Source organism: Papio anubis, chromosome 12, assembly GCF_008728515.1.
Source record: "Papio anubis isolate 15944 chromosome 12, Panubis1.0, whole genome shotgun sequence".
Lineage (NCBI taxonomy): Eukaryota > Metazoa > Chordata > Mammalia > Primates > Cercopithecidae > Papio > Papio anubis.
The window spans coordinates 28,953,042-28,965,195 of NC_044987.1; the positions used below are offsets into that span (position 1 = coordinate 28,953,042).

A 12,154-nucleotide genomic window follows, 5' to 3' on the forward strand; every position below is an offset into this window, starting at 1 on the left:
TATCATTGCAACCTCAATTATATATTTTAATTTTGATTTTAAAATGTCAAGTTATTTTTTATTAATGGTTTGTTGATATTATGATTTTTCAGCCTTTGCATAAATAAAACTATATCTGAGTTTAAAGATAGATGGGTTTTTTTGGTCTTTCCTCTATTTACATGCTTTTTTGTTGTTTATTTTTTGTAAGCTATCAAATTATCACAGTGTGCCTATAGCCTGACACAATAAACATACTCAAACTACATGCTCAAATTTATTTTTTGGCTTAGATTCATTGCTTAAGTTTTTGTTAGATACTGAATAATTTTTAAAGGAACACATTGGTATTTCTGGATTTTTTCTTTCTGTTTCTTTATAAAGAAATTCCAATTATTTAAGGCCATATAATAATAAATTATTCCTGAGTAATAAAAAAACTTAGTGTAACTTAGCCTAGAGCTAACACTTTCTTACATTTTTGAGAAAAGGAAGACATTTTCTGATATTTATTGTTCTTTTCATTTCTAGAGATCCATTCCTTCTCTTAGTTTTTAGGCAACATTTCCTGTCTTTTGACAGGAAGTTTCTGAAGTCTCTTCATCAACTCAATTTCTAACAATAGAGAGAGTGTTCAGTTTGGTTTTCCACCATTTCGTTAACTGTCCTGGTGCTGTTAATATCCTCCAGTTTCTATGTAAAATGAAGAGCAGTATAATGTGCCCACTTCCTAGTCCTGTCTCAATTTCCTAATGGGCATTTATCTAATTGGTTCATCTAGAGCTAAATGCCTCTTTCGTCACTCTTATTCCTCACAAGGTTTCTGCTTGTGAGCAGGTCACTCCAAGGCCATCTGTGGCCTTCCTTCATTAAATGAATTATATGCTTTGCCTGAATATCACAAGTCCCGCACACATTGTGAAGAAAACATTCTATTTCCTGTTATGCCTTTTTTTTTTTTTTCCCTGAAATTGTAGCCTTTCAATGGATTTAGAAAGGCAGGTTCTGAGGGCGGTAGGCTGAGGAGGAAAAACATCTGCTAATATTATTTTATATTGTGCTGGGGTTTCTGATTGAGGCAGGCTTCTGTTCCTCAATCAATGTATACAAAGTGGAAGAGGGGCTAATATTTCTGTAGCATAACTCCAAAGAAGAGTTTACTTTAAAATTCAATTTCTCCATCTGTCTTGATTTTATAGAAATTACTTCTGAAGTTTTATAAATATTTTCCTGTTTCCATTAGTGTCGATGACTATTATATTCTGTTGTATTTTTCTGTCTCCACAAATATTTACATAATAAGTTATGAGAAGCATATTATGAAAAGTTAGCTTGATGTCATCTTCACTTGGATTTCCACCTTATGCAGAAGAAACAATATAAGCCATCAGAAGTGTGAGAAAATGGAGGTATATCTGGGTAAAAGCTAAGAATTTTACAGTTTTATTTTGGATTATAAAATGAAGATACGTTAACATTTTTCACCTAAAATTTGGCATTATGAAGCTGTATGTAATGAAAATTTGACCATGATTCATCCAATGAGTGAGGGATTTATGAGGTACCTTGCAACGGTTCAAGTGAGAGGGAATTCGGGGTACTGTTAGATTGAGATATTTATGACTGTGTAGGACTTAGGAGGTCAAATTGTGCAATGGCTAGTTCTTACAACTAGACTGCTTGTTCACTTAAGAATAACTTACTACAAAGTCACTTACTAACCATATAATCTTGGGCATGCCTCTTAACTTCTCTGTGCCACATTTACCTCAGAATTGGAGGTGCTTATTTGGTGTTCTTTGTAGGATTGGCAATTGTGCCAATACTAAGAGCTCAATCAATTTAAGTCATTATTATTACTCACATATTATTACTTCCTCAAAAGTGAGCTTACTATAAGCAGTAACCACACAGGTGGAACAATATCCTTCAATACTGAGCTTTCTTCCCCAAAAAAGTGTTGTAAGGATTCATTTATATCTTTCCTGCTCAGCTAGCTAGGGTTGTTGAGAAATGGTCCCTAGTATTAGTATGTTCAGAACCTCGTTTAGTTATTTATAAATGTGGATATCACTTCTAAGTGTTGTCATCTGAATTCTGGTTTTTATTTGGAGTTAATAATATGGATATATTTACCCTCTCTTAAGCTCTAATAAAGAAATCTATGTCTATTTTATAAGTATTTGACTCCACTCGTGAACTTTGTTTTTCCTGCTTTTTATGAACGTGAGAGCTTTGATTTCTCTGTTATGCTAATCAAAGTGTTTTCACTTGCATATCTTTCATTTACTTATGAAGGTGAGAAGAATGAGATAATATTGGGTTAGTACTTCATTTGTTTAATTTTTTGTAATAGGCAATTGGAAGGTACATAAATGAAGATGATTTTCTTATTAGAGACAATTGGTAAGTTCTTCCTACTAAAATTAAGTGCCCTCTTGGAAACTTATAAAAGCAACAAATACATAATCTTGGAACTTCTGTCAGTATTTCATTATTTGGAGAGAGATTAGTAAATGTTAGAGATTAGGATATATCTGCCTTGTGACATCAAAAATTTATTTTGCTTGTTAGGATTTTGATACCTCAGTCAAGTCCAGGAATTACAGTTATTTGTTAAGCTCAACATGTTAAAGGAGCACCTGTGACTTTCACAATTTAAAATGAGTCTAATTTATTGCCACAAGAAATGTAGCTGTTTATGTGTAAGATACCTTTATGTCAAATGCCTCTAGAACAGAGTGCAAGTGTGAAAAGCACAATAATTCTTGGGGAAGAGAAGCTGAATTTTGTTTATAGTAATAATATTAAAAGTAAAAAAAGAAAAGACTAGCATTTAAGTACTCACCATTTTGCAGGAATGGCCTAACTTATCCAATCTCCATGATGACATAAGTATTTTTATTTTTTTTCACTTTTCAAAAGAAGAGATTCATAGACTTGCCCAGATTATGCAGACAGTAAATAGACTACTTGGACAAAGACATTATGATTCAGAACTGGGGCATAGAGGCAGTACACACAACTTCCTAATAATTCAAATGTGTAAACAGCTTTAATCACAAAATGACTCCTTGAAAATGATGGAATATGAAAAGATATCACCACTGCTGTGGAAGAAAGGCATTCATCCTTTTTGTAATTTGAACATGCCAAAGTAGGGGAAATCAGCCACCTTAATCAAAAGGCTCTGAGACAAAAACAAAAAATATTATTTAGTAGCAATAAAATGTCACTTGGTTCTGAGATGAGACTATTAATAAACTATCTTATGAGAAAAAATGATGACAATTGGTGGCAATTGTTTAATCAAATAAAAATAAATAAACTTTACTAAGGTAGAATTTACACATAATGATATTTACCAAATTTAAATGTGGAACTTGATGAGTTTTAGAATATACATATACATACTGAAAAATACATATAACCAAATATCATACATAGAATATTTCTGCTACCTCAAAAATTTAGCTTATATTCTTTTGCACTAAATCATCTCTTCTAACCTATCATCTCTGGCAACCATTGATATGCTATTTCTCTTTACAGTGTTTTCATTTTCTAGAATTTCTTATAAGTGAAATTATACAGTATGTAGTTCTTTGTGTCTGGCTTTTCTTACTTAGCATTATGCTTTGGACATTTACCTATGTTGTTGTGTGTATCACTTATTTCTTTTTATTGCTGAGTAATATTCATTATGAAAATATACTTCAATTTCTCCATCTGTTCAAAAGTTGGTAGATATTTGAGTTTTTTCCAATTTTTGGCTATTGCTGACAAAGCCCCTTTGAACCTTTAAGTACATTTGTGTATGTGTGTGTGTGTGTGTGTGTGTGAGTATAGTGATACAGGACCTAGAACGAAAGTATTTAGGCAGATAGTGAGGGCCACTCTCAAGGTTTCACTTTTAACAAAAAGTAGCCCCCAAATCATTTATTTTCTAACAAAGAGTAGCCTGAAAAATCGAACTGCAAACATGGATAAGCAAGCTGGAAGCTTGCACAGGTAAATGCCAGCAGCTGTGCTAATAGGAAAGGGCTACCTGGGAGCCAGGCATATCCATCATGGAGGATCCATCTTCCCTTTTCTTTGTCACCACATGTGCAATAAGGGAATGGGCAAGGTGTCACCTACAGGCCAGGTAGAGAATCCATCTGCATAATAAAAGATTAGGATGGGGCTGCCAGCTTCTTTGCACACTATGTAAATGACACAACTGGTCCAACCAATCTCTTGGGGCCTATGTAAGTCACATATCACTTCCTCAAGCTAGCCTGTAAAACCCTGAGCATATCACCACAGAACCAGAAGAGCTGCTCCAGGGCCCCTCTCTCCCTCCGAGAGAGAGCTTTTCTCTTTCTTTCACCTATTAAATCTCCACTCTTGGCCTCACTCCTGTGTGTTCCTGTCCTTAATTTCCTTGGCATGTGGCAATGAACCTGAGGTAGCACCCTAGAAGCATGACTCCGCTTCAAAAGGTTTCCATTTTTATTGGGTTAATGTCTAAGAGTGAGATTTCTTGGTCACATGGAAAGTATATATTTAACTTTGTAAGAAACTGCCAAACTGTTCACCAAGAGGATGTACCATTTTATATTTTAATTAGCGATATATGAAAGTTTCTCACTTTCACTATTGGCCAAAATTTAAATTTTAGCCATTTTAGATGTGTAGTGGTTTCTCATTGTGGCATTAATTTTATTTTCTTAATTATCAATAATGCTGAACATATTTTTGCATTCTTACTTGCCATTCATATTTAATTAGCACACGTTTAGATCTAATTTAGGTGCCATAAAAGCTACCCATTGAAAGTATGCAATTCCCTAATTTTGATAATATTTACAAAATTGTACAATTATTACCATAATCTAAATTTAGAACATGTTTATTATCCCCAAAAGACTAGGCCACCACTAATCCACCTTGTGTCTCTATAGATTCACCTATTCTGAACGTTTCATAGAAATAGAATCATATAATGTGTGATCTTTTCTGACTAGAGTCTTCTACTTAGCATAATGTTTTACAGACATTCATCTTATTGTAATTATCATTGCTTTACTTCTGAAGTATCTGTGCCAATCTCTTCCTCATTTGTTAACATAGTTTTATTAGTATTGAGTTATAAGTGCTTTTAAAATGTACTCTCAATCCAAGTCCTTTATCAGTTACAAATTTTACAAATATTTTCTTCCAGTGTATGCTATGCTTTTTCATTATTTAGTGGTGTCTTTTGAAGAAGAAATGTTTTTAATTTTGGTGTAATACAACTTATCCATTTTTTATTTGTGGTTTGTGATTTTTATGTTGAATGTAAGAAAACTAGCTTAACCCAAGGACTCAATATTTTCTCTTTTGTTTTCTACAGGAAGTTTAAACATTTTATTAATATATTAAATCTACTGTCTCCTATAAATTGATTTTTATATGATATAAGATATGGGTCAAGTTTTATTTTCTTTTTTATATAGATATCTAATTGTACTAGAATCATTTATTTTTTAAAAAAATCCTTTTTCCCATTGAATTAGTTTGGTTCCTTAGTTGAAAATCAGTTGACCAAATATGTTTGTTTCTATATCTGAACTCTGTATTCTCTCCATTAATATGTACATCTACCCTTAAACACTGATATCATATTCTCTTGATTACCAAACATTTATAGTGTCTCTTGTAGTCAGATATGTACGCCCTTCAAATTTGTTCTGCTTTTTCAAAGCTATTTTTACTATTCTAATTCCTCTCATTTGCATGTATATTCAAACAAGAGATTTTCAAGTTCTTCAAAAAATAAGCCTGTCAGGACTTTGATAGAGATTACATTGAATCTGTAGTTCTGTTTGGGAAGAGTTTCTGTCTTAACAATACTGCGTCTTCTGATTAATGAACATGTTATATATCTCTGTTTTAAGATTTTGTCTTTATTAGTTTTCAATGTTTTATTGGTTTCATTTAGAGATCTTTCTTACATATATTGTTGAATTCATTCCTACATATTTCATATTTTCACTTACTATTGTAATATTTGTTTTTAATTTCAATTTTAATTTATTCATAATTCAGATACAGAAACACAATAAAATTTTGTATATTGACCTCATATGTTGTGACATTGCTAAACCTGTTTATTCGTTCTAGTGGCTTTTCTGTACGTTAGGATTTTCCTCATAAACAATCATGTCATCTGTGATTAAAACAGTTTACTTCCTCCTCTTTGATCTGTATGCTTTCCTTGTCTTACTGCATTGACTAGGTCCTTTTTTGAACATAGAATAAAAGTGGTATGAGTAGACATCTTATAATGTTTTTATTGTAAAGGGATAGTATTCTATCTTTCACTATTAATTATGAAGTCAGCTGTAGGTTTTCATACATGCCTTTGATTAGGTTGAGAGTTCCCTTCAATTTCTAGTTTGATGATAGTCTCTTTACCCTTTAATTATGAAAAGGTGTGAGTCTTGCCAAATTTATTTTTGTGTCTTTTGGGATGATCACATATATGTATATGATTATACTTGGTAAGATCCTTACTCTTTGTATGTATTGCCGGATTCTATTTTCAAAAATTTGTTAAGGACATTGCATCTAAATTAATGAGGAATTTTGATCTCTAATTTTTTTTTTCCTTGTAAAGCCTGGACTTCATATCAGGGTATGTCTGACCTCATTACAATAAGATTGGAAGACCATTTGCTGAAGTATTTGTGTGAAAGTACTGTGATTTATTCCCTAAGTGTTCGGTTGCATTCATCTCAGCCTAGAGTTTTCACTGGAGGGAAGATTTTAGACACCTAAATTCAATTTATCTAACATATAAAAAACTGTTTAAGTTGTTTTTTTCTTATGTAAGCTTTAACAGTTTTTTTCTTGCAGATGATTTGTGCATTTTATCTTCATTGTCAATTTATTGGCAAAATTTGTTTATGTTATTTATTAGTCTTTGGATGCTTGGAGGATTTGTGGTGGTGTTTGTAGGATCCGTGATTCATGTCTCCTGCTTGTTCTGGTTACTATGACTACACTTTATATATTTCAATTATCTTCGCAAAGAAACGGCTTATGGTTGCATTGTTTTTCTCTATTATTTCTGTTTTTATTTTATTCTTTTGGATTTTATTATCAGAATTTCTTTTTGTCTGCTTACTTTGTGTTTAATTTCTTTTTCTCGGAAAATAAAGTGCAGAAAAGCCACTAGAATGAATAAACAAGTTTAGCAATTCACAAAATATGAGGTCAATATGCAAAATTTGATTGTGTTTCTGTATCTGAATTATGAATAAATTAAAATTGAAATCGAAAACAAATATTACTTACAATAGTAAGTGAAAATATGAAATATTTAGGAATGAATTCAACAATATATGTAAGATCTATAAATGAAAACAACAATATCTTCTATCTTAAGATAGAAGATAAAATCATTAATATGAGGACTTTCTTACTTTCTAATATGAGTGTTTACAATTATAATTTTTCCTCTAAGCACTGCTCAGCTCCATTCAACAAATACTGATATGTTTTATTTTGATTTTCATTTAATTCAGAATTTCTTAGTTTTGCTTGTAATTTCTTCTTTAATTTATGGATTATACTTATGGATTTTGGAATGTGTTGATTTGTTTTCAAATATCTGGGGACTTTCCAGATTTCACCTTATTTATGTCTGGTATACTTTCATTTGGTCAGAGAACATTATTTTGCATAAGTTCACTCCATTCCAGTTAATATTTGCTTTGTGGGTCAGAATGTGACCTATCTTAGTAAATGTTCCATGTTACCTGAAAAGAAGGCATGTTTAATGTGGTTTTTGAGTACACTGTTCTGTAAATATAAGTATGTGAAAGTTTGTTGACAGTATTGTTCAAGCCTTTGATATTCTTGGCGATTTTCTGGTTGCTTGTTTAATTACTGAAAGACAAGTGCTAAAATCTCCAGTGATAATCAAAGATATGTCTGTTTCTCCTCTCATAAAATTTTACTTCTTATATTTCGAAGCTCTGTTATTGGGTCCCTACACATTTAGGATCATTATGCCCTCCTAATGAAACTCTTTATGGCAAGCAGTACAACAAACTGGAAAGTCTCCCTACTTACTAGGTAGGACTGCACTCCTTTTTAAGTTAAAATATGCATGTATTTTCCCCAATATTTCTGTATTCAATTCTGTGGACTTTTTAAATAAAATATATCAGAATTTGCTAATTTCTTACCTAGAAGACTTGCCTTGCCAAGTTGTAATCTTTGCTTCTTTTTCTCAGTCTTTATGAAGATTTCATTGAAAATTCAGTAAGGATAATTTATGGGCTCTTAATTAGATACCCTTTTGAAGAGAAAGTCTCAATGTACCATTGTTAGAGCATCACGGAACCAAAGAAGAAAGTTTCAAAGAAAAAGAATCAGAACACTATTTTGAGGAAATCCATTCAAGAACAATAGTGTGTTCTAGTTCAAGTCAAGCATTTTTTAAGGTGTTATGCCTTTCATTGTGCAAAACACACATGCATTATGATCTTGAGAAGCTCTTAGCTTTACATTAGAATATTGTATTATTTTATCTCTTCATACAGCACTTCTCTGAACACTCAGTCTAAGGAAATTTCCACTTTTTATTGTACTTCCTTGGTTTGCATTATTGCATTTATTCTTGTCTAAATGTATCTTGCACACTAATTTGCTTATATTTATTATGTCTCCCTTCACTAGAATGTAAGCTCAAGAGAGCAGGACCTTGCATGTCTTACTGACATGTCTAAAATAGTATGTGGCATGTAGTAGGTATGTAATAAATAATTTGGGATAAATATATAATAAAAGTGCTTAATATAAGTACCATATGTTCCATTAAGAAACAGAGGGAAAAACATTAGTTTTGCTGGGGATATTAGGGTGGAGGAAATATACTGAAAAAACTTTAAAGAAAATACAAATGAGCCAGACTTTGCAGAATAATAGCAAATTATACAGTGGAAAAGGGTAGGAATGGTAATTGTCTTAGACAGGTTCTCTGGAAGCACAGCTTAAGGCAAAGATTCAAGTACATACAATTTATTAATGAAGTGCTCCCCCAGGAAACCCTGTAACAGAGGGGAGCAGAATACAGAAGGGAAAGGAGCTCCTGAAGCATGAGGTCTCCAGTAAAGTCTAGCCTTGGCACATCCACTGAGAACTTTTGAGAACAAACTCTCCTGGCATCTCAGAATAGCCAAGGCAAGTCTTTGGAGAAAGCCTCAGGTGTACGCCATTCGTTTCAGGCCTAGCAGCAGCTGGGGATGACTGCACTCCAGCCAGGTAAGGGGGGTCTGGGTTAGTTCCAGATGTGTCTGCTATTGTAATCTTTGTTGGAGGAACATGAGCAGAGGCATAGAGATACACAACTTTATGGTGTGTTAGAAAGGAAGCAATAATCAAATATGATTACATTTGATTTTAAGTGACAGTCTGGGGTAAACAAAAATTGAAAATGTGCACTTTGCCCTAATCACAGTTTGTTCATTGTTCTCTAAAATCTTACTATAATACACAGCCACTCAAATTCTGCAGCACATGCACTAAGTAGTTAACAATCTAATTAATAAATAATAAATACAAATTATTAAGTAATAATACATAATAATGTTTTAATAAAGCTGTTTTTATTCATACCATAGTCTTTTCTGGAGAAATCAATAATTTGTTCAGAATACTAGGTGTTGTGTATAATCCAAGAGTTTCACTTCTCCAGCTCCCATTTTAATTGAATGATTTTCAATAGCTACTGCCCCAGAAGGCAGACATCTTTTACGAATCATCAGCCGGGTCTCGAATCATAACAAATGCTATTCTCTTCTGAGTTCAAATGGACCTCTTTAAAATTGTAATTAAAATACTTCTATGAGCTGATTTTTTTTAAATCTAAAATACCTCTCTTATCCACAGATCGAAGGAGACTTAATTTGGGGATTCAACAATTACTTTGCACCAATAAAATCTAAAATACACACAAGGCTTGGGAAATTGCTTTAGGTTACTGTTAGGATAAGCTAAGGCAAAAAGGTAAGTCTTGTTACAAATTGAGAAGATATAAACAAACTTTTATTCTTTTATCTCTTTTTCTGTATCAAGAGGAAATGAACATTTCTGAGCCAGGGCTTCTGAAAAAAAAAAAAAATGCCTAACTTTATTCCTGCAGATTTCAGAGAAAAGATAAACTGTTATTGTGTCATCACTGAAAAGATGCTATCTAGTTAGATTGAATGAAAGATGACGGTTTCACAGTCAAGAAACAGCAATCTCCCAAGACTTTTTTTCATTTAAATTCTGTTTGCAAGATTGTTCTTATCTTTTGTACGCCTAATGTCTAAACTGTTTTCATTTCAAAGGAATTTAATATTGAAGCACTGGGGTTGAAAAGATGTCAAGTCTTGACTAAACTTTCAAATCTAAAACTGTCTGGGCTTTGGTTCTACATGAGTGGAACAGTGTATAATACCTACCCAGGTGGGCCAGCGACAAGCAGAAATTATCATATAAAAGGGATTTAAGTACTTGGATTTCTCTGTTTATCTCTGTCCCTCTCTTGTTTACTCATGTATTCTTCTTATTAAAAATTGTATTACTAACCTCTTCCAATTAGGTAAAACTTCTTACATATAGCTGACCTTAATACATGAATATCAGTCAAGTACAGCATCATAATTTAGTGCAGGAACACTAAAGACAGACTGCTCAAATTACAGCTATATCACTTACTAGTTGTGTGACATTATGGATTCTACAGTGTCATTTATTGCTCTGCAGAGTGGAATAAATAATATAGAACCAATCTCATTCGTGTGTTCATATACACACCTGCATGTGGACACGTGTGTGAAAAAAATTAAATAGTATTTGTGACATGCAGCAAGAAAATTTCTGGCACTAGCATTGTGATTGATCTATCCCTAACTCTTGGAATCTCATAATTTCCATTTCATTCATAATTTCATGTATATCAGAAAGTAGGAAATCTTTAGGTCAGGCATGGTGGCTCACACCTGTAATCCCAGCACTGTGGGAGGCCAAAGCAGGCAGATTGAGTGGAACAGTTTGAGACCAGCCTAGGCAACATGGCAAAGCTCCTTCTCTGAAAAAAACTAAAAATATTAGCCGGACTTTGTGGTTCACACCTATAGTCCTAGCTATTTGGGAGGGTGAGGCAGGAGGGTCACTTGAGCCTGGGAGGCAAGGTTGCAGTGAGCTGAGATTCTGTCACTGAACTCCAGCTTGGGTGATAGAGCAAGACTTTGTCTCAAAAAAAAAAAAAAGTAAAGAAATAAAAAAGAAATCTTCAAATGTGTCAGACCCCAAGTAGGTGCTCAATACATATTTAAATTTAGCCATGTACAAACAATAAAAATCCTAAGCTTACCTAATCTTTGTCTGAGGAAGCTATGGGAATTGAGTAAAGTCACTTCTTCTGACTATAGAATTATCCATTCACAAATGGTTTCACATAAGATTCACTGATTTCACAATCGTGATTATCACAATGTGAAAGTTATTGATTGGAAAGGCAATAAGTAGTAGCAGGCCTGCAATTCATTCTTTTCCTTTCTATGGGAGAGGGTATGGTAATACCACAAGAGAAGAAGGGGAGGAAGGAAAGTAGGGAGGGAGGGATGAAAAGAGAGAGATGGTAGAACAGAGAAAAAACTTTCACACTGACCATCACGTCCAAGTGACATAGCCCTACACCTTATTATTTTTATCCTTTTATAGATCTTCAATTGGCCTGAGAAGCCCAGCTCACTGAATTTTGCTTTACCAATAGATCTGGGCCAGGGTCTCAGAAAACACTTGATATTTCTGTCCACTCTGCTTACACAGATAACACTAAAAAGCAAATTCCACATTTGTCTGTTGAAATATGTCTTACTCTTTTGTGCTGCTGTAAAAAATACCTGAGACTGTGTAATATCTATAGGAAAAAAATTTATTTATCACAGTTCTGAAGGCTGGGAAGGCCAAGATTAAGGCACTGGCAGGTTTAGTGTCGGGTGAGAGCTACACTCTCAACCGTGTTGCTGCATGCTTCAGAGGAGATAAATGCTGTGTTCTCACATGGTGGAGGTGGAAGAGCAAAAGGGAATGAACTCATTTCCTTAAGCCTTTTATAAAGGCCCCAATTCCTTCCATGAGGGCTTTGCTC

The 12,154-nt window shown here is 33.3% G+C and overlaps 1 protein-coding gene across 13 annotated transcripts in view; it reads left to right on the forward strand.

The window, feature by feature from the left end:
• LOC103881450 (caspase recruitment domain-containing protein 18) overlaps positions 1 to 12,154 on the forward strand; it is a 269,585-nt gene that overhangs the window by 15,563 nt on the left and 241,868 nt on the right. Inside the window, exon 1 of one of the 13 annotated variants that reach the window (XR_004177386.1) lies at positions 5,453 to 10,020. The exons of the other annotated variants lie outside the window; for them this stretch is intronic. The gene's annotated coding sequence lies outside the window, so the exon portion shown is untranslated. Of the gene's footprint in view, positions 1 to 5,452; positions 10,021 to 12,154 lie in introns of those variants that run through there. 13 annotated transcript variants of the gene reach the window in all.